Source organism: Alligator mississippiensis, chromosome 5 (assembly GCF_030867095.1).
Source record: "Alligator mississippiensis isolate rAllMis1 chromosome 5, rAllMis1, whole genome shotgun sequence".
In the NCBI taxonomy this organism is placed as follows: domain Eukaryota; kingdom Metazoa; phylum Chordata; order Crocodylia; family Alligatoridae; genus Alligator; species Alligator mississippiensis.
In genome coordinates this window covers 115,321,836-115,343,711 of record NC_081828.1, presented here as the reverse complement: position 1 = coordinate 115,343,711, position 21,876 = coordinate 115,321,836, and the positions used below count along the sequence as shown (strand labels likewise).

Genomic DNA, 21,876 nt, shown 5'->3' with positions numbered 1-21,876 from the left:
AGCGGACAGCCCTGGCGAATGCCCCTGCGCGCGGGGAACGGAGCGCAAAGCACCCCGTTCACCTTGAGCAGGCTGGAAATGTCCCGGTACAAGACCCGGAGGGCCCCGGTGAAGAGGGGCCCGAAGCCAAAGGCCTCCAGCGTGCGGAAGAGGTAGGCGTGGCCCACGCGGTCAAAGGCCTTCTCCTGGTCGAGAGAGAGGAGGCCGACGTCGAGGCCAAAGAGCTCGCTAGCTGTGAGCAGGTCCCGCAGCAGGAACAGGTTGTCTTGTATGGTCCTGCCCGGCACGCAGTAGCTCTGCTCGGGCCCGGTGAGAGAGGCCATGACCGCGCGGAGGCGGGTGGCCAGCGCTTTGGCCAGAATCTTGTAGTCCGCGCACAGCAGGGAGACCGGCCGCCAGTTCTTCATGTAGCCCAGGTCTCCCTTCTTGGGCAGCAGGGTCAGCACCGCTCGGCGGCAGCTGATCGGCAAGACCTTGTCGGCGAGGCTCTCCTGGAAAACGCGCAGGAGGCTGGGGCCGAGGAGAGGCCAGAAGGTCTTGTAGAACTCGGCAGGCAGCCCGTCGAGGCCCGGGGCTTTGCCGGAGGCGAGGCCGGCCGTGGCGGCCGCCAGCTCTTCCAGGGACAAGTCCCGCTCCAGCTCGCCGGCCTCCAGGGCATCGAGACGCGGTAGGCCCTCGTGGAGTTCCCGCGTGGCCTCGGGGCACGACGGCTCGGCCGCGAACAGGTCGTGATAGAAGGCGACGGCATGTTCGCGGACTTCGCCCGGCTCTGTAATGACCCGGCCCTCAGGAGTCTTGAGATGGTCCAAGACTTTGCTCGCTGCCCGCCGCCGCTCCAGGTCGAAAAAGAAGCGGGTCGGGGCGTCGGTTTCCACCAGCTCCTGGCAGCGGGCGCGGATCCTCGCGCCGCGGGCCGCGCTCTCCGCCAAGTCGCGCAGGCATTTCCTGCGGAGCCGGAGGCTCTCGCTCAGTGCCGCGTCGCTGCCAGCGGCCAGCAGAGCAGCCTCGAGCTCCGCCACGTCCTCCTCCAACTCCCGGATACGGCGGCGCGTCTCGTTCGCGGCCAGCTGGGTGTACTGCTGGCAGAAGGCTCGGGTCTGGACCTTGCCCACGTCCCACCACAGCTTCCAGGAGGAGTGGCTCGGTCTCGCAGCCTCCCACCTCCGCCAAAAGTGGGCAAAGCAGTCCCGGAAATAAGAGTCCTGGAGCAGACTAATGTTCAAACACCAATACGGTGCCCGTGCACAGGCTCTCCCCGGCAGGCTCAGTTCGCTGAAGGCCAGGCCATGATCTGATAGACCCGAGGGAGCGATGCGGCTGCTGCGCAGGAGTGGCAGGTGGTGCCTGGTGATATAAAGGCGGTCGAGGCGAGCCATGGTGAGACCGCCGGCACTCGTCTTGGCCCAGGTGTACTGGCGCGCATCGGGATGCAGGGCTCGCCAGACGTCCACGAGGTCTGCCCCCTCCAGGGCAGCTTGCAGCTTGCGAGCGGAGGGCAGGTGGGGCTCAGGCCCTGTGCGGTCGAGGCGCGGGGCAGTGGTGCAATTGAAATCGCCCCCGAGGAGGAGCAGGTCATCATCCTCGCTAGCGTCGCGCAGGAGGGCAGCCAAGCTCTCAAAGAAAGCGACCCTCTCCTGGCCATCGGAGGGCGCGTAGATGTTGACGAGCAGCAGACGGTGTTGCGCGAGGGTGACGCGGACGGTCAGCAGGCGGCCGGGGACGACCTCCCGCGGCACCGCCGCGTCAAGCTGCAGCTGCGGCGATAAGAGTGTCGCGACCCCCGCGCGGAGGCTGGTGCCGTGGCTCAGGAACACCTGTCCTCGCCAGGCAGCCCGCCAGGCCGCCTGGTTGAACCTGTCAGAGTGGGTCTCTTGTAGGAAGGCGATGGCCAGCCTCTTCTGCCGCAGGAGCTCCAGGACGGCCTCGCACTTCACCGCGTCTCGACAGCCGTTGACGTTGAAGGTGCCAATGGTTGTGGCTGCCATGGGGGTGGGTGTGGGAGAGGAGGAGCAAAGCAGAGTGCGGGTGGAAGAGCGAGCACCCAAGAGCAGAGCAAGGCAATACAGACAGGTCAGGGAAGGCCTACCGTGCCCTACTCTAGTCGAGGGACCCGCCCAGGCCCCACTCCACTCTCACCCTCTGGGCAAGCTTGTCCAGACGGTAGGCCATCTGACGTGTGCCCCGATCTTGCTTCATGAGCTTGACTGCCGCCCTGGCAGCCTTGACAAACACTTCGGGGTCCGCACACCACTGGGTGATGTGCCCCGCTACATTTTTCTGCCCCTTGGTTAGCTTCAGCAAGGACAGGAGTCCCCCATAGTCAGGAGAGACCCAGGGGGGCTCCGCCAGCTTGGGGTGGATGTTGCCTACTGAAGAGCGGCGAGGCCACACCCCCGGCGGGAGCTCGCCCGCAACTGCAGCGTCGACCCCCTCGATGTCCAGGCACATCAGCCGCCTCTCGTCGTCCGAGTCGAGGACCGGCTCCGCGAGGACATTCCCTATCTTCTTGGGGGGGGAGGGGCCATCCCGCTCACGACGTCTCTTGCGAGACTCCGAGAGCTGGATCTCCATCTCGCTAACGTCCCCATCTGCTCCGGTAGGCTGGGGCGTGACCAAAGGGGCAGCGGGCTCTCCCGCCACCCCCGGGGCCAGGCCACCGGAAGAGAGACATTCGCCACTATCCCTGCTGCCGCCTGACTCCGGAGGCCGGGGGACAGGCGAGGGGAGGAGGACCCCTGAAGGCCCCTCCCCCCCACCCGCTAAGTCTGCCTCGTCGGTGGCTACATCCGACGGGGCGGGTGGTGTGGCAGCCGGAACGGGGTCCGGCTCTGTAGTGGGGGGGTCCTCGGCACTGGCCGAGGAGGGGTCTGTCAGGGATGGGGTGTCCTGAGAGGCCCCCCTCATCTCCCTCTCTTTTTCGGGTGGTAGGGAGGACGCCCGAGCCCCATCATCCGATGAGGCTCCAGCACCGCAGTCCCCGGCCACCCCAGCCACTTCGGCCGGGGCAGGCAGGGGGCAAGGGGAGGCGTCCGCCTCTCCACCCGGTGGGGCTGCCGCACCGAGGGCAGGGGGCGCCACAGACGGGGGAGGGGGCGGCGGGGCCATGGTAGCAGCACCAGCCCCTCGGCTGGACGATGGCTTCCCGCTGGAGACCCCGGTCCCCTGAGATGGAACGGAGGGGGAAGGAGGTCGGGAGGAAGAGCTCCCAGCCTCCCTGGGCCTGTCGCGTGCCCCAGAGGTCGACGCGCTGTCTTTCGGCGCTGCCGCAGGCGGCGATGGTCCGGCCGCCTTGCTCCGAGGGCACTGCGCGGCCAGGTGGGAGGAGCCCCCGCACTTGAAGCACGTGGTCTCTCCCACAGATAGATAGATAATAAACCGCCGCCCCTCGAGCGTGAGGCTCAGGGAGCGAGGCAGCGACTGGGGGCCCTCCTTGAGGAGCATGAAGACCTGCCTCCGAAAGGACAGGACGTGCTTGCCCTGAGGGTTCTTGTTTCCCATCGGCAGGCGGCGAAAAGGACTCGCAGGAACCCCATAGGCCTCGAGTCCCCTGGCCAGCTCCCGATCGGAAACGTGCGGTGGGACGTTGGAAATCACCACCCTCACTGCCTGAGTCTCTAGGGGCGTGACAGGGTAGTGGATGCCCGCAATGTCCAGGCCCTCCGCACACACCCTGTCAACCAAGGCGGGCTTGCTCAAATAGATCATCGGGACCGTGTTCACGCGCCCCGCGTAGCGGATGGTACGCCATCCCAGGAGGGCGGCCAGAGCCTCCACGCAAGCCTCGAGCCCCACATGGAGAGGGGCATGAACCCTCAGGCCATGAGACAGTGGGAGGTCCTGAGAGACATCCTCATGCCAGCTGCCAGGCGTAGGAGCCGCCATTCCTCGCCAGGACAGGGTTAAACTGCGAAGCGCAGAAAAAAAAAAAAAAAAAACCTCAGGCTGACCCGGGGACTGGGACTGGGAGGGGGCTGAAAACGCCCCAAAATCGGCCTGAGGGGGGGCAGAGCAACCCCGCAGGGGCTCAGGGCAAGCCCCAAGGCAGGGGCAGATGGCAGGGACCAAGGGAAGGGGCCCTGGAGGAGGGAGGCAGCAGAAATCAAAGGGACAACTCAGGCGGGGGTGGGGGAGGGGCAGAGGCAAACGAGGCTGCCAGAGCCCAGGGGAAAAAGGCTCAGAAAGTGGGGGGAAGGGGCAGGGAGGGTGTCCCCAGGGACAGGGTGGGGAGAGGCAAGGGGTTTTTTTGGGGGGGGACAGGAAAAGGGGGGCAGGGAGTGCGAGGCAACGAGCTGAAAGCACCTGAGCTGGAGGAGCTTAGAAGGGCTTCAGCTGTCGGCGGCCATCTTGAAAGAAAGAAAGAAAGAAAGAAAGAGTCCATCTCCCAATTCCAAAAATCCATTTAATATAAAGTCCTCACATCGAGGACATATCAGATATTAAACTGATAAGAACAGATACTACACTTGATCTTAGAAAGAAAGAAAGAAAGAAAGAAAGAAAGTCAGTAAATGTTAAAACATCATATATGTACACAGGTACATGTGCTCAATGCCATTTCTCAGCAGCAGGCAAACTTCATGAATGTGTCATCTCTTTCAGATAGGATAGAAGAAGCCTACCCTGCCTAGTTTAATAAACCTGTTATTTTGAAACCCTGAGTTGGTTTTTTCTCTGTTTCCTGACTGTTTCCTTTTGCCACCATTTATCAGCCCCAAACTCCCAGCTGTGTGCCTCTCTCTTTCCTGGCTGTCTCCTCCTTGCCACAGGGTTTCACCCCTTGCACCAGTGACCTTGAGTAACTTTGGGGCCATTTGACCTTAAGTAACCCAAAGCCTCAGTTCCTCAGCCTGTCATTAAATGGATTTCCGTTCCACTGGAACACACACACACGCACTCACAGTGGCAGCAGGAGAAAGACTCAGTGTAAGGTTTAGAGTCCAGGTAGGGAAAAGAAACCGAGTCCGAGTCCAAGTCCTTGATTGAAGAGAGGATGGGGGTAATAGCTACCTATCCAGGCTGGAAAGGAATCTTTGTCCAACAGGTGTTGTCCAGAGTGGGGTCACTGGCAGGGCCTCTGGGTGGATAGATGGTGTGGCATGGTGCCAGTCCAGATGGAGATAGCATCCCAAGGAGTCAGTCTTCACTACCCTTTTTTGGGGGGGTCAGACTACCTATGATCTCCTATGGAAAGGCCATGACCAGGCAATGCCAGTCCTGTTCCAGAGGGTTCCAGATGTTCATACTGAGCATGTGCAGCCTTGGCACAATGGTGGGTTGCCTCATCTTTTGTTTCTTGAATGCTAAGGGTGGTTCCAAGTGCTGGGTCATTGGTCCAGGTATTGGTGTTGATGGTTTGGTCATTCAGAGGGAGCTATTTTTAGACTTACTGCCATTGTCTCTCAAGCACCCTCATTCTTTCCCATTCATTCAGGAACCAAGGTACATAGGAGCTGTAGGTATGAGTCATAGGTTACAACATACTTACACAACAGGGCATGGGGACAAGATGGAGACTTGACAAATAAAATGGAAACTTTACATAACTTATGCCAACTTACACATGTAGGCCTAAATCATATATTATGAGTAAAACAGTAATATAGAGCAGTAAAAATCAATATAAACATATATAAAACAGTGGATATCCATAACAAGTAAGATGGTGAAGGACCTTTCTATGGGAGGGATATTTACTTCCAAGAAATTATTTTTTCCCCTAAGTTTTTGATTTGGTTAAGGCTGTTTAGAACTGCCAAAGGTATATCATTGCCATTAGTCATAAAATAATGCACTGTTACTAGATAACTTGAGTTATAAATATGATAACTTTATATTCTAGCAGTATAATTACCCTTCTAAACCAAGTATATTCTGTAAGAAGAACTGTATGGCATAGATTTAAGATACAGTATGAAAAGAAATATTCACAGACCTGAAAAAGCACCATATACACACAGAGCCTATTACATTCTTATCTTCTTCTTGTACACCATGTATTTCTTGCACACAGGATTTTTCAACATTCATAGTTTTCTTATCTAGCAAGCTCCATAGGGATAAATTTTACTTAAGTTGCAACAGACTGCTAAAAATGGATACCTCCTATACTTGTGCATGAAATAATGGAAACAATAGAAAACAGAACTGATATTTTTAAATACATGAAAAACTATGAAAGTCCTACACACAATATATGATTTCTGAATATACTAAACTAAATAAAATTGCATTGATTGATTGATTGATGGGAGTGTTGTTCTTTGCAAATACACTTTATACTATTCAACATACACTTCAACATATACTTTAACATGGGTAGATTGTTGCCTCTATTCAGATGGCAGACACTGAAGATTAAGTGACTTTTGTCCCTGATAAATATTTATTACTAGCAAGAATGATGGGGGAGGTGGGCAGGGACAGAGTGGCGCAATCCACCATCCCATGCCACCGCCACTTCCTGCATCCCCCCCCTCCACTGATCTGCATTTGGCCCAGCTCCCCTCCCCTCCCACTCCACCCCCACCCCACTGCTCTGCATTCGGCCCCATGCCTCAGCATCACCTCATGTCCGGCCCCATGGCCCTCTGTAGCTTTGCATCTAGCCCTGTGCTCCCCCCCCCCACCGTCTCATCACATCCATCCCTACACCCCACCTTCATGTCTGGACTCGCTCACTCCCGCAACACTGCTCCACATCCAGCCCCACTAACCCCCCCCTGCCACTCCACATACGGCCCTGATCCCCCCCGCGCTGTTCTGCATCCGGCCCTGCTCCCCCCCAGCCACTCCATGTCCAACCCTGTGCCCCCCTCACATCACTCCACGTCCACCCCCTGCCCCCACCACTCCACATTCAGACCTGTTCCACATACACCTGGGCCACAACTGCCCACCTCTGCTCCCCTGCCTTCCTGCCAGCTGTTCTGGGGGACATCAGGGATGAGTGGCAGGTGGGCGCCACCACTGTGATCCCCCACTTCACCCTCTTGCAGGGAGGCATAGGGAAACCCTGCTGCTTGGGTGGCCAGGGCATGTTTACCACCGCCACAAATTTCCCCAGCAGTGGCTCAAACTTGGACCCACACAGCCAATTGCTGGTTGCCCTCTTGGCAGCGCATGCACACTTGGCCAAAAGTGTTATGGACAGAGACACACAGACAGACAGACTAAGCCCTATATATAATTATCCTGATGACATACTGTGGCCTTTGAAAGGTTAATATCAAAATAGAGTGCTTGAAGTTTTGGGCTTACTGCAGTCAATGGGAAAATTTTCACCAATTTTCAGTGAATTTTACATTTTATCCTTAGAATCACATAACATCTTTAAATCAATCATTACTGTTCATTGAAATGTTAAAGAGAAACAGGAAAGCTAATTGCAAAATTAACGGTAAAACTAGAAATATATAAAGTTGAAAAGAGGACTAACCTAAGCATATTTATTTTCTAAATTAGTAATGAGTTCTTTTAAGGGGCAATGGTTTCAAGTTATGCCAAGGGAGGTTTAGGTTGGATATTAGAAAAAAAACTCTCACTGGGAGGGTGGTGAAGCACTGGAACAGATTACCTAGGGAGCTGGTGAAATCTCTATCTTTGGAGGTTTTTTTAAGGCCTGGCCTGACAAAGCTCTGGCTGTATTGATCTAGTTAGGGATGGTCCTGCTTTGAGCAGGAGGTTGGACTAGATGACCTCCTGAGGTCCCCCTTCCAAACCAAATTTTCTAGGATTCTATGATATATCTGCAAATTCTCCTAAAACCTACATCTGTATCCATATACTTTCCCTACAAAATATAGGTACTTAAGTTTAAAATATAGCTGATATAAAAGCCACAGAAGGTCAAATAAATCATAACATTAAGCAACTTTTTTTTTTACTGGTAGATACAGATGTGTGTACCAGATATGGGTATAGATTAAGGCATAATCCTGCTTTAAGAAGTGAAACTAAAATTAGAGTTGGAGTATCCAATTTTTCAAATTGCCTCAGTGTACAAGAAAGAATGCCCCCCGCCCCTCTACCCAAGTAACTACTCAATAATAAACTCTCCTTCTGATCTGAAAGTCAAGCTGTGTTCGTTCCTTATCATATATCATCAGTAATGTAGATTCTGGAAGTTAATTTTACTTTTATATACAAACATGAAAACCTGTTGTCTTTCATGAGCCTCGTGATTCTAAATAAGGGCAAAATTTATTTGTTCACTTGGAACTCAGATGCCAATAACAGAATTCTTAACTCAGAAGGCAAAGCAACTACCTTGACCATTGCTGAATTTGGCTAGTTCTGCTAGAGAGGGACAAAAAGCAATAAAGACATTTTGCCACAAGAACAAGCGGATGGGAAATCTGATTTTCTAAATTAGTATATTTCATATGTATATATTATAATCACAGTAAAGCCACGAGATAACCACTGGAATATACATTCTGTTGTAGGTCTGCATTATTGTTGGGCAGTAGAGAAGAAAACGGTTTTCTGTGGATCTAAGCATAATAATTGCTTTCTTATTAATAGTAATTCTTGTCAGAAACATACCATCTCCAAAAATTCGAATTATAGTCCTAGCCTTAAAAGATATCCAGAAAAAAGAGTCATAGAAAACATAACTCAAGCAACAATGAGGAGCATGAGCAGCATAAAAAAATTCATAGAAATAAAACAGAGAGCCCATGATAAGAACCTCAGAGATACCACATTAAACTAGATATTGATTAAATTCAAGTATCACAGGTAGGTTTATAGTCCTCTTCAATAAGCAAAATGTATCAAGCAAAGTATATTCTGAATATCTTTCACATCCCATAAATCTTACTACAGCGAAAGATCAAAGGAACAGAATTACTGAATCAACAAATCATTGCTTATTCCAAGTAACAGGAAGGAGAAATGTATGAACCATGTAAACACCATCATACCTAAAAACAGGTCTATGCTGCAAGATTCAGACACAGACCTAGGGCTCCTACACAGATGCAGGGAGCCTGACTCGATTAATCAAGTCTTCTGGAGTGCACAAATCAATGAGCGCCAGCAACCTCGTGCTTCATGTGTCACTGCACATCTTCATGCTGACTTTGAAATAAAACATGTCTGATCAGCTTTAGTTCCCCCACTACCATTTTTTTTTCAAATGTGGGAATGCATGGCAATGCTGATACACGTGATGCTTTTAATTGGCATGACTTACTAATTAATGCTCCCAGCACTGTGCCAGAAACATATGTAAAAATGCCCCTAGATTTCAAATTTCCCAGTTTCACTTGTCTCACTATGGCTTTTGTGGATTTAATTCCTATAAAATTAAAATGTTTGTGTAGACTTTGACTTATGTTGTAATATTATGCAAAACAAAATACAGTGTTTCAATGCTGTCAGAACATTTTTCCAGCTTCTTTTCAAATGAAAAGTTGAAACAATTTTGTGAACCATTTTGATTTTGACAGAGCTATGTATGGTGGTGGTATATGGTTCCACGGAAATGTCTCTGCTGAGCTCTATTCACAGAATTTTTCCTAAGCCTCAAGCTGTTCAACTTCTATATGATTTTACAGGGCTGGAACAGTAGCCTAATAATGCTTTGTTCAAAAAAAATATTTTGTTGTTTAAACTGGGACAAATCTGGATATGTATCTTAGGTAAAACTCTGAATAATGTTAATTGCAACATTACAGTAACCAGAAAAGAAATACTTGGTCCTCTTCAGCTGAAATGTCTCACACCAAAACATGAGTATTTAACTGATTTTGAGAACTGAGAAAAAAGCATAGGCTGTACCACATGGGCTGCAGACAGAAATGACAATTTTCACCTGATCTGGCCACAGGAAGCAGTTTATAGCTGTGACCAAACAGAAGTGTATGGCTGCAAACAGCTTCAAAAATGACCAATTGCATGAGGTAACAGATAAAGAGGTTACAAAATGTAGCACCTTTTGTAACTTGCATCTGCAGAGCTCCCAGCCTGTCACTGTTTTCAGAATGGAAAGAAGGAAAGACAAAGACAGCAGAGGGAGTTCGGTCTGGGGGGTTTTCAGCCCCCCTGGGGGGTGGAACGGGTGTATTGCAGTGGGTCTTATTCACCCACCCCCACCCTTTAGCACCATCTGGGGAGCCCCAAGAACAAGCTCCCCCCACTGCCTTTTCCCCCCGTCCCATTCTGAAAACAGCAAGCACTGGCAGAGAGCCCTGGCTGTTGCTATGGGAACCTGGCTGAAGGCTGCCAGCCACAGCTATATTCCCCTCTCCCTTGGAACCAACAGTGAACTTCTGTTTGGTTTGGGGTAACCTAACTCAGAACACTTTGCAAAAATCATTCTAAGTAGGAATGTGTGAAGCTTCAGTTGCTGATTTGATTCGGAGGAGATTCGGCAGCTGAATCTCCAAATCCGAATCAAATCAGAAGGCCTGTTAATCTCTCTGAATTGAATCGGAAGCCCCTGGATCATTTCAGAGAGATTCGAAGATTCAGCCACAGACACCACTTTATATGTTTTTTCTATGTACCTTGAGATACCAGGCACAGCCCGTGAATGCTGAGATTGTGGGGCAGATGGAGCATCCCATAGGAGCGCAGGGGGATTCCCCAAGAGCTTGGCAGTGGACCCAGAAGTGGACCAGAAGTACTTCCAGGTCTGTTGCAGAGCATGTGGGGGACCCCACCTACCTCCTAACTTAGTGACTGGTGCCTCCTGGGTCTGGGAGGGCACCCAGGGTCCCCCCACAGCCGATTGCTTAGCTGGGAGGGATGCAGGAGGGTCCACTTCTGAGTACATGGGGGACCCCTCTGCTCTCCTGTGGGATGCTCTATCCACCCCACCATCTCAGTGTTCACAAGCCACACCTGGTACCTCGAGATACATAGATAAACATATAAAGTTGTGTCTATGACCAAATCACTGATTTTCTGAATTAGAATCAAATCTTGAGATTCAGACAAATCTAAATTGGGACAGTGAACCAAATCACTGTCCCCCAAATCAGGCTGAATCTGAATTGAATAGTGCCTGCTTCACAACCCCTAGTTCTGAGTTACGGCTGGGAGCTTCACTTCTGTCTGCACCCATGATCACAGTGTAAGCAAATGTTTCCCCAATAATGCTGTTTAAAAATGCTAAAGCCTAGATCCTCAAGCTAACAATTTCAATGGACTACTTCATTTTATAAGCTTCATTAGCCAAGGATCTGGCCCAGAAATACTCTAAATGTCTTAACTGAAAAGCGAATTTGTATAAAAATAATCAATTCTCATATTTCAGCTCTAACCCAGAAAACACTTCCTCCTCCTTTCTGCATGCATGTGCTTTGGTCCAGCATTGGCAGTATTGCCTCTTTTAAGTGTCATTTGAATAATGTGTTAATATACAAATGGATGACATCTTAGGGACTGTTTACTACTATTACTATGGCCATTCAACCTGAGTAGGAATCAAAGATTTGTCAGTAACTATTGGATGCTATTTGTAGTAATTTCTAGAATGGCTGTTAATATGCCCTGTAAATTTTCATCTGCCCATAAGTTATTATTGTTTCAAACAAAAACAGGAAACTATGGTTCAAATACAGAGACAATACACACTATTAGGGTAAATAAATTTACTTTTGATGAAATAAAACTGAATCAATATTCTTTTTATGTGTAGATGTTCTGAATTAAAACCATATTTAAGGTGAGTTTAAACTGCAAACAAGGCCAATTTCAACCACATTTGACTGAAACCATATTTATATTTTATTATTTTTCCATAAGTCAACACAATAATAAGAACATCTGGGAATAATCACAAATCTGAAGAAAAATGATACAACTTTTGTTCAAAACTCTTTCACAGCCAAAACTGAGAGAACAAGGAGTGACTGACTATATGGCTTTGTTACAATGTAAAATTGTCTTCCCTGTAACGAGTTGCAAATCAGAGCTATGAAAATTCTTTAGATAAGAAAATGTCATTTGTTGAAAGAATCTTTCTATGGGAAAGGGCTGGGCTTGGAGAAACAAACATACAATCTCTTCATTGAAAAATCTTTCACAGGTCTAGCAAAAAATTTCAGATTAAAAAAAAAAAACAGAGGAGGCTCCTGTTTAGTGAGTATTTTCTCAGCAATTTCCCTGGGATGTGGAAGAGGTAGGAACTCAAATATAGATCTCATATTATAGGGGATTGCCCAGATAACTTCCTTATGCAGTCAGTCTCTCTCTGGCCTAATGAATAGTTAATGATACATTTTATGATTTTATAAATCAATTGGTAGTAAGAAAAAGATAACAGCAAAAGTCAGTCCACTATTAAATCAGAAAGTGAAAACTAAGCAATAGGACATGCCAAGAAGGACAAAATACTGAATGCCTTTTATTTCAGTCTACATTAAAAAAGCAACAGTGATCATATGCCCAACACAGTTAGCATCAGACAAGAGGGAGATATGTCAGTTCAATAAACTGTTCTACAGTAACTACTATTTAACATCTTTAGACAAATGTTTCATGAGGTCTTTTCAAGAGGTATGATGTTACAAATTACACTCTTAGCATAAAAAGACAGTGGAAAGCTTTACATAGAGAAAATGCCTCTAAAAAGTAATTATTTACCTAGGGTGCTCACTTACAGCAGATACAGACATTACACTTTTACCAGTACAAGTGATCAGAAACCGGTCTATACCTGGAACAGAACAGATGTTTGGTACATGTAGACTGATTTAAAAATGGTGGAACCCAATCTAAGATTTGCCCACCCACCAAAGGGTGAATGTGTGTTCTGTTTGTCACTGATTTAAACTATACTGCTTACAGAAAACCGTATAACTTAGATCAATTCTGCCTTGGGCTCTTTAAATGTCTGTATCTAGCTTCAAGGAATCATCAAATCAAAAGCTCTAGAGAACATAGGAGAGTTAAAAGAGACTTCACTGATTTATGCAAAATTTTAAAAAGTTTTAGCAAACTCAGCTGTGATGGTCCTTTTACCAGACCGTACAACAAAATTACAAGATAAACCTCAGAAATTAAAAGGTGGAAAAAGTATATGCAAATAGCATATTTTTACCTTGAGAATAGCTGTCCTACATATATCTTTACTGTAGGAGTGTGGGATGAATATTTAAAAGACCTGAATAATTTTATAACCACTAACAATAGTTGTTAGTATGTAAGATAAGGTAACAATCAGGGTAACCAAATCTCATACATCCAGAACTAAAAATATTTTTCCCCTTAGGTGGTGCAGCAGAGGGTTGTATTTGTTTGTCAGTGGGTGCATCTACACATGCCTCTATGGTGCCATTATTACTGTGCCATCATTTAGTATTTCCTTTTGGAAGTACTAAATGATGGCGCAGTAACAGCCTATACTGCACTGGTGGCACATGATTATTTTTAGCCACTACATCGCCATAGCAATGTGCTATAATGAGGAAGTATTTTCCCACCTACACAGATATTTCCTTTTGTGACACAAGCAACCATGTTTTGCCTTTTTCTTATTGATAAACAATCCAATATGTTTGGCTGTGTCTACTAATAGTAGATCCTTTTCTTCTACTGAGTGATTGTGTTGAATTGAGTAGGGTAATGCCATCATGAATAATCAAGGTCTAGCCAATCACACCAACATGGCTTCTACATCAAGCAACAAAAGGGACAGAACTGGAAGAAAGAGGCTATACAAACAAGCAGGTCACAGAACTATTCAGAAACAAACCCAAACCATCAACAGAACATTCAAAAGCCTGAACAGACCAGCACAAAATTTGGAGAGACACTGGAACCTGTTAGATACTCTATATACTTGAAGATATTCTCAGTGGAGAAAGAGGGTTATTTTTTAATAAAAAGATTTGCCTGGATCCAAAATGAACACTTTTTAAACTTGTAGCAAATCAAAAGTTATAAAGGCTCAAACAAAGTATTCCATTGAGCTCAAAATAAAGAATATTTAAAATATAGTTGAATATAATTTCAAACCACAAGCTGCTTCTAACCAAAAAAGCAAAATGTTTATTTTGATTTTTGTTCCTTTTTATCCCCAACAATCCTTAGCAGTTTAGCAAAACTGAAAATAGTGTTTGAAACATATTGGTATTTTTTAATTTTTGAAAAAGTTTTCACCTATTTGGCTTATCTTCATGATGGATTAATGAGCTAGTCAGTGAATTTAAAGCCATGACTCTCTACAAGTAAAAGAAAAAGGCTTTAAGAAAAATGGCTATTTATAAATTAAGAACACCAGCTACTTCAGAGTCAAAATATGTAGTTGAGATTTATCAAGAATCTAGTTTAGAACAGAAGGGTTTTTGTTTGAGAATGACTGGTTCATGTCTGGTCTTGAGAGGTCAGAGAGAGCTTGTGAGTTTGTGAAGCTTGCTATTTCCCTAAAACAGGGGAATTATCTTCCTCTTTCTATATGTTCACATTAACTTCATTATCAGCAATTAAACCTGAGCAATAAAATCCATGATCCCTTGATGCAATATCCGAGATGAGAATCTGAAGATAGAGTCTCAGACAGCAGTAAATACCTAAATACGTTCATAAATATTATAGAGACCAACTAAGTGTCGCCCTACCAACTGTATCCAAAGGGATGATATCATATGGGTAAGGCAAAATTAGATTTTGTTTTTCCAAATTCTCTGATCTCTGTCTTGATCTTTTGTCACTGACCACATCCCAATAGAACTAAGAAACCTTTCTGAACAGAGAGGAGGAAGGGAAACCAATATCATTAGTGGTTACCGCTACAAGTATTGGTATTGGTAAAAGGCTTTCTTTAGAACTCTGTCTTGATGTTGCTGTCTACTACTTTAATTCTCAGTACAGCAGAGGTATTGAAGCATACATGCTATGAAAAATCATTCAGAGGACAAGCCCCTGAAACCCATAATCACAGTGGGGTGAGTTAAGGATGATAAGCACACTTTGAATTATACACTTATTAATTCAACTTAACATTGGTTTCCTCAACATGTTAATGTAAAGCAGTAAGTAAATAAGAGGGAAAAAGAACTTATATGGGGATACACTTCTCCCTTGGATAAGTAAATTGAAACCTTGGATACTTACTTAAGTTACTAATGTACTGTATACATCACTGCTAATTTCCTCAAGTAATGATAAGTACCAGTAAAATATCAACAGTTAAGGCCATGTGCAGGCATTCAGTGTCTACCAGAAGAATCACTGTTTTCCTGATAGAAACCTAAAGTGTGCAGACCTTCAAGCATTTTATCCCAGCGCAAAAATGGCGGCTCTAGGAGAAAACAAATGTGGTGACAACCAGAGTTAACTCACTCCTGGGATAGTTTCTATAGGGAGACTGAATGTCTGCATACTTTCTCCTGGCTTAAGTTCTATTGAGAATCAGAAGGATTGGAGTCAGAGAAAAGGCTCTCATGCCTCCCTGAGACCAGCATCACTGGTTTGGAGAAGGCATGGGGAGCAGCTGTTAACACCATCCCATAGACAGGGAGGAGAACAACAGCTCCTAGCTGCTCCTTGCCTGTTTCTCAAGATGGAGTTCCAGTGCACAGTAAGGTGGGAACATTTGCCAATACAGCAAGGCTCCTGCTCAGGGTCAGCTGGGCAGCAAGGGGAAGCTGTATGGCTTGGGAGTCAGGCATATGGAGGTTTTCTCCAAGCTGGGCTCTCAGGTACATTGACTTTTCAGTTGCTGCCTCAGCCACTCAGCTGAGTGGGGAAGAGGGATGGGGAGGACAGTCAAGGAGAAGCAGGCAGAGAGCAGTACTCCCAGGCATGGAGTCAAGAACAGGGAGCACTGTTCTTTGCCACCTCCTCTCTAACACTCTTCATCCCGGGAAGGTGAAAGAATATCTGTACAATGCAGCTTTCAGACTACTTTTCTACCTAATGTCTGTATGCAGCCAGAGCCCTCTGATATTGGAGAGGGAGTACCCTACTCTACATTGTACAGAAACTAAGGTTATTCTCCACCACTTCCTCAAGATCTGAATATGAATTTGGTTCCAAAACCATTCAATATAATAAACCTGTGTCCCTAATGGGCTGGAATTCATTTTGGATTTATAATTTTGAATTGCTAACCTAACTTTGGTCCTAACATCTTCTGACTTGAGCTACATCACAATCTTCATATTCCTCTATAAATGTTTTAAGAATGCCGCTGGCACTAGAAAATAAATATGTAAAATTCTATGGAAAAGGAATTTAACATTCATCCAAGGACCAATGAAGACAGCAACATGACCAAAGAGCTAAAAAAATTATCATCAGTGGCAGTCACTTGATCTGAAGATGATCCCCACCACAGCTTATTGATGAGTCTTGACATGACTTATGGGCAGTTTTACATGTGCTCCAATGCATTCTGATTAGAATGAGGGAGAGCAGACTTGATTAATCGAGTCTGGAATATTCTGATTAGAATGCTCCAATATGCGACAGCATCTTAGGTATTCAGTGTCCCCATGTTTCAAAATGGTGGCAGGGGTGCTTTAACTAAATCTCAAATGAGCTTTAGTTAAGCACCCCCACTGCCATTTTGAAACACGAGATACTGAATACATGAGACACTGAGGTCATTTAAATTAGAGCAGCTTCTGAGAGCCACTCTAATTAAAATACCTCCCCTCCCATGCCCCATCCCAGACCATACATATAGGTGCCCTAAGAGTCTAATCCTTGAGCCACAGATCCATCCACAGAAGTTATATGGTCTTTCCACAGGGGAGAGTAGGCCACAGATTGGGATTCCTCTCTTTGTCCTTCCTCTGCACTCTCTTCTCTGCTTTGAGGGCAAAATGCTTTACCTCAACCAAGCTAAAAAAAGAAATGTGTTCCAAGCATTATGGTAGCACAAGAACTTACAGAAGGAAACTTCCTTCTTCAATCAAACTTCCAAAGTCACTTCAAAGGTCTGGAAACCCTCAGTAGTATGAGAAGTGGCTATGTCTAGGAGTGCACACTTGAACTGTTAGTAAAGATGAATGATATGGATGAATTAGCTATGCAAGATAAGTGTACTAAGTGAAAAGGAGGTGAACGAGAATGGTGAGAGCTCTCATCTAATAAATGGTTACAGTACTCTCCTTGGCCTAAGGAAGATGCAACCCACATCTTTCACCTTTTAAGAAAATGCCATAAGCACCCAATAGCAAGGCTTGGTGTGAATATTCTCTACCCACCCTGTTGAAGCTGTGCCAGTAATGTGTGTGTACTACATAGTCACTGAATAACAGTAGAAACAGTTCTGGGAGATCCTAAGCCGTTGGCAGGGTCAATTCTACTAAGGTTTCCTTAACTGAGCAGGGAAATCCAGGAATGCCTGGAGGGGAAAAGAGAGGTCTACAGGCTGTGGAAGCAGGGGGCAGTGACAAAGGAAGAGTATAACTGTCTGGCTCAGGCTTGCAGGGAAGCAGTGAGGAGGGCCAAGGTAGAAATGGAGCTTAGGCTGGCAGCAAAAGTTAAAGATAACAAAGTAATTCTTTAAATACGTAGGAAGCAAAAAAAAAGTGCAGGGCAACAGGGGCCCCCTTCAAGATGGACTAGGGCAACTGGTAACAGATAGGATGGCCAACATGGAGCTCCTAAATGATTTCTTTGCATCTGTGTTCCTGGACACGAATACAAGCATGCGCCCCAATGGGACTTTAGGTAAGCACGAGACAGATACCAACCCACCAACTGTTAGCACCAACATAGTAAAGGGGCACTTGGAGGGGCTGGATGTATTTAAGTTAACAAGCCCTGATGATCTTCATCCTAGGGTACTCAGGGAATTAGCTGGAGTCATAGCAGAACCACTGGCGTGACTGTTTGAGCACTCGTGGCCTCAGGACAGGTCCCAGAGGACTGGAAAAGAGCCAGTGTGGTCCCTACTTTCAAGAAGGGGAGGAACCAGGTAACTGGTAAGCCAGTTAGCCTTATGTCTATTTTTGGCAAGACCTTTGACAAAATTGTTAAGGATCACATTTGCGGGGGACCAGCAGGTAAAATAATGCTATGGGGCAACCAGCATGGGTTCATGGCAGGCAGATCCTTCCTGATTAACCTGGTTTCTTTTTATGACTGGGTCTCAAAATGCTTGGATGAAGGAATAGAAGTAGATTTTACTTACTTAGATTTTAAAAAGACCTTTGACACAGTGTTGCACTCAATTCTTATAAATAAACTAAGCAGTTGCAAAGTAGATTATTACACAATCCAGTGGGTGGAAAATTGTCTCATGGTTCGCACCCAGACAGCAGTAGTGGATGGGTTAGTTTCTACCTGGAGAAATGTGGGCAGTGGAGTCCCCCAAGGCTCTGTCCTGTGACCGGTACTGTTCAATATCTTCATTTGACGTGGATGAGGGAGTGGAAAGCACTCTGTCCAAGTCTGCAGACGACACCAAACTATGGGGTGAGGTAAACAAACTAAAGGGCAGGGAGTGAATTCAGGCAGATTTAGATAGGCTGGGGAAGTGGGCAGAACAGAATAGGATGCAGTATAACAAAGGTAAGTGCCATGTGTTGCACCTAGGGAGGAAGAATCATCAACACACATATGGCCTGGGAGGTACCACACTGAGTAGCACAACTGCAGATAGGGATCTCAGAGTTGTAGTCAACTCCAAAATAAACATGAGTCACCAATGTGATGAAGCAATAAGTAAAGCTAACCGCACTCTTTCTTGCATAAGTAGTTGCATCACAAACATGTCTAAGAGGGTGATACTTCCCCTCTATGCAGCATTGGTCAGGCCACAGCTGGAGTACTGCATCCAGTTTTGCACTCTCCACTTCAAGAGTGATGTAGATAACCTGGAAAGTGTTCAGAGGAGAGCCACCTGTCTGGTAAAAGGACTAGAAGAAAAACCCTACGAGGACTGATTGAGGGACCTGAATCTCTTCAGCCTCCATAAGAAAAGGCTGGGAGGTGATCTTGCGGTTGCCTACAAGTTCATCGGGGGGGAGGGGCAGCAGGAAATAGGGGATACAATGTTTACCAGGGTGCCCAGCGGGGTAACTAGAATCAAAGGCCATGAACTGAAGGAGTGCAAAGTTAGATTGGACATCAGGAAATATTCTTTAGGGTGAGGGTTGCCAAAATATGGAATACGTTTCCAAGGGAGGTGGTGCTGTCCCCTTCCTTGGAGATATTTAAGAGGAGATTGGACAAACACCTGGCTGGGGTCATCTGATCCCAGCACTCTTTCCTGCCCAGGGCAGGGGGTCAGACTCAACGATCTAATAGGTCCCTTCTCAACGTAAAATCTATGAATCTATGGACTGCATAATTTTTCTAGTCTAGAGTTTTAACTATGAAAAAATAAAATCAGTCACACAGAGCACTGTTCTTTGCCTGCTTCTGTTTAACACTCTACCTAGCAAAGTGAAAGAACATCTGTAAAGTGCAGCTTCTAGACTACTGCATTGACTGCACATGTAGATGCACCCTGTAATTCTGAGCTATTCAACATTTTCAGGTTCATTCCTAGCATCTGATTTTTATTTGTTTGGCCTCAAATGGTGCATCAGTGATTCATCTTTCCATTCAAATTAATCTAATTGGAAAAATTCTGCAAGGTATTGTGCGGGCCGAGCCCCGATCCCACCTTTGTCACCATATGCGGCGGCGATTCCAATTTCATTCCCGTCGCCATGTGTGAGCCGGGGGCGAGCCGGGCCCGTCTTCGTTGCACACGGGCTGTGGCCGGCAGCCCGGGCACACGGGGCTGGAGAGAACTGTGGGGCGGTTTAGTGCACGCGAGTTAGAATTAGCTACGGAGGCGTAATGGTTGATTGAAAAGATTGTTTACTTACACCCAAAGATGGTATTGGTGTAGGCTGGATAGGTTTCCAGGCACAGCTCCTGCTTGGATCCTCACTAGAGGAACACGACAAATAGATTGCTCCCACGGAGTTGTTCAGGCTCCGCGGGTCCGGTTCGGTTCCCAGGTCCCCCGGAGCTGTTAAGACTCCGTGGGTTCGAAAATTGTGTTCGGTTAGGTTCGAAAAGTTTCCCCGGAGTTACTTAGGCTCTGGGGGTCCTAAGTTACAGGAAAGGGATAGGTCTAGGATTGCGCTCGGCAACGGGGAGAGGCGAGAAGCGAAAGTTCCGTAAGCTCAGTTCCATTGCCTCTCTTGCCTGCTTAGGGAAGGCGCGTTGGGTCCGCAGCGCTTGGAGATCTTCACACAGAATCTCTCTCGTCCTCCCTCCTCCGACTTGGGCGGAAACTACCCAAGCCTTTTGTATGGCTAGCAAGCCAATTGCTAGCCGCCACGTGTGCCTACATTAGGAATCAGCCAATAATGTGGTGTGAATCCTAGTACAAATGGCGGGAACTTCTTTACAGCGTACATCACTACGATGCAAAAGAGATGCACACTGCAAAGAAGCTATAATCTGGTGGGAAATCCCCCGTTGCACCAGAGTTCTCTCTTGCAGCAGAGAACTCTACCGTGCAAAAAAAGTGACAAATTGGCGGGAAATAATTTAGCGGTGCTGAAGCGCGCACACAAACAAAAAATCACAACTTTGGGTTGTGACAGGTATATCCATCTAATTCAGGCTGTGCTTAGTATATTTGTGGCAAATGCTTGTATGTACCTAGAACGGCCAAAGAAGCCTTGTGGAAGGGAAGAGCCTACTCCTAGATCTACGTAGAATTAAAGTGCCTAAGTTCCACTTTATGTACTTAAACACTTTTTGTGGATCTGGGTCCAAGAACATTATCTTCCAATGCCCCAGTTCCTTTTTATTTTATGATTCTGAGATATAGGTGATCTGGGAAGCCTTTCTTTTCCTTTCTCATTATTAGTCCTGTCTTGTAGATAACTGCTGCTTCCTACGAATCCTGCTTTATGCAGGCCCTAGTGAATCTCATCCTTACACATTAATAGTGTGGGGCATCACAAAATGCTCCTGTTATGTCTTTCGTAATTCCTAATCCTAACAGGTTTTTTTCAATGGTGTATGAAAAGATGTGTCTCTTAAAGTTTTCAATAACTTTTCTCCCTTTTAATTTGCATAGGTGCATATAAAAGTATGAATTGTTTAATTACTTGGAACTGGTATATCTGAATTTCCTTATTCAAAGTCTTTCTTACTGTAATATAAAATATGGTACACTTTTTAAAGCAGTAGGGTAGCTAATTGATTACTAACATAGTCTACAAATGCATAAACACCACACTTTAAACATGTTCTGCAATTTCAGAATGATGTCTGATACTGTTTTTTTTTTAAAGTTGTGCCATGCATAAACAACATTTTACAGTACAGCAAATGTATTTTAATATCCCATAAAGATAAATTCTTGAAATCTTGAGGAATGTGACTTTAAAACTTAAAAATCTGGAAATAAACTGTAGAGAGTTCTTTTATGGAGAAGAATTACTTTATTAAATATTTTAAAGAAATTTTATTAAAATGCTTAAAAGTACACTTTTGTTGTAACTGTGTACTGATAAATATTGGAAATCTTGGTGATATCCCATCAAAGCTTTTAATTCAAAAGTAAGTTTGAACTCAAGAGACAGAGACTACATCATGAAAACAATTGTACTAAAATCTATTTCTATGCACATACTGCTTTCAGGCTATTACAGCAGTTTTAAAACCTTCAATACACCCTGAAAAACTCATGTTATCTGGATCTCCCTTCAGCAATCTGGCATTGCTCATTTTAAATCTACAAGTATTTCTGAAACACATTACCATTTTATTTATTGTTCTTTGTCTCTCTTCTCTCAGCTCTCTGAAGCTATAAAATAATTTCCAGATGGCATAGTCATCACCATTTAATTTGAAATATTACCTGCAGAAAAAACTGCAATCTGGAGGCAGTAATATACAGCCAAGTTTAGCACAATTTCACAGCCCTTATGACCTTGTTTATCTTGCTCTTCTTGA

General features: G+C 45.9%; 1 long non-coding RNA gene and 1 pseudogene across 2 annotated transcripts in view; both read right to left on the bottom strand.

Annotated features, from left to right (window-relative positions):
* Positions 1-21,876, bottom strand: part of LOC132250654 (uncharacterized) — a 199,075-nt gene that overhangs the window by 137,588 nt on the left and 39,611 nt on the right. The window lies entirely within an intron of this gene.
* On the bottom strand, positions 4,317-4,488 carry LOC132251091 (U2 spliceosomal RNA; annotated as a pseudogene).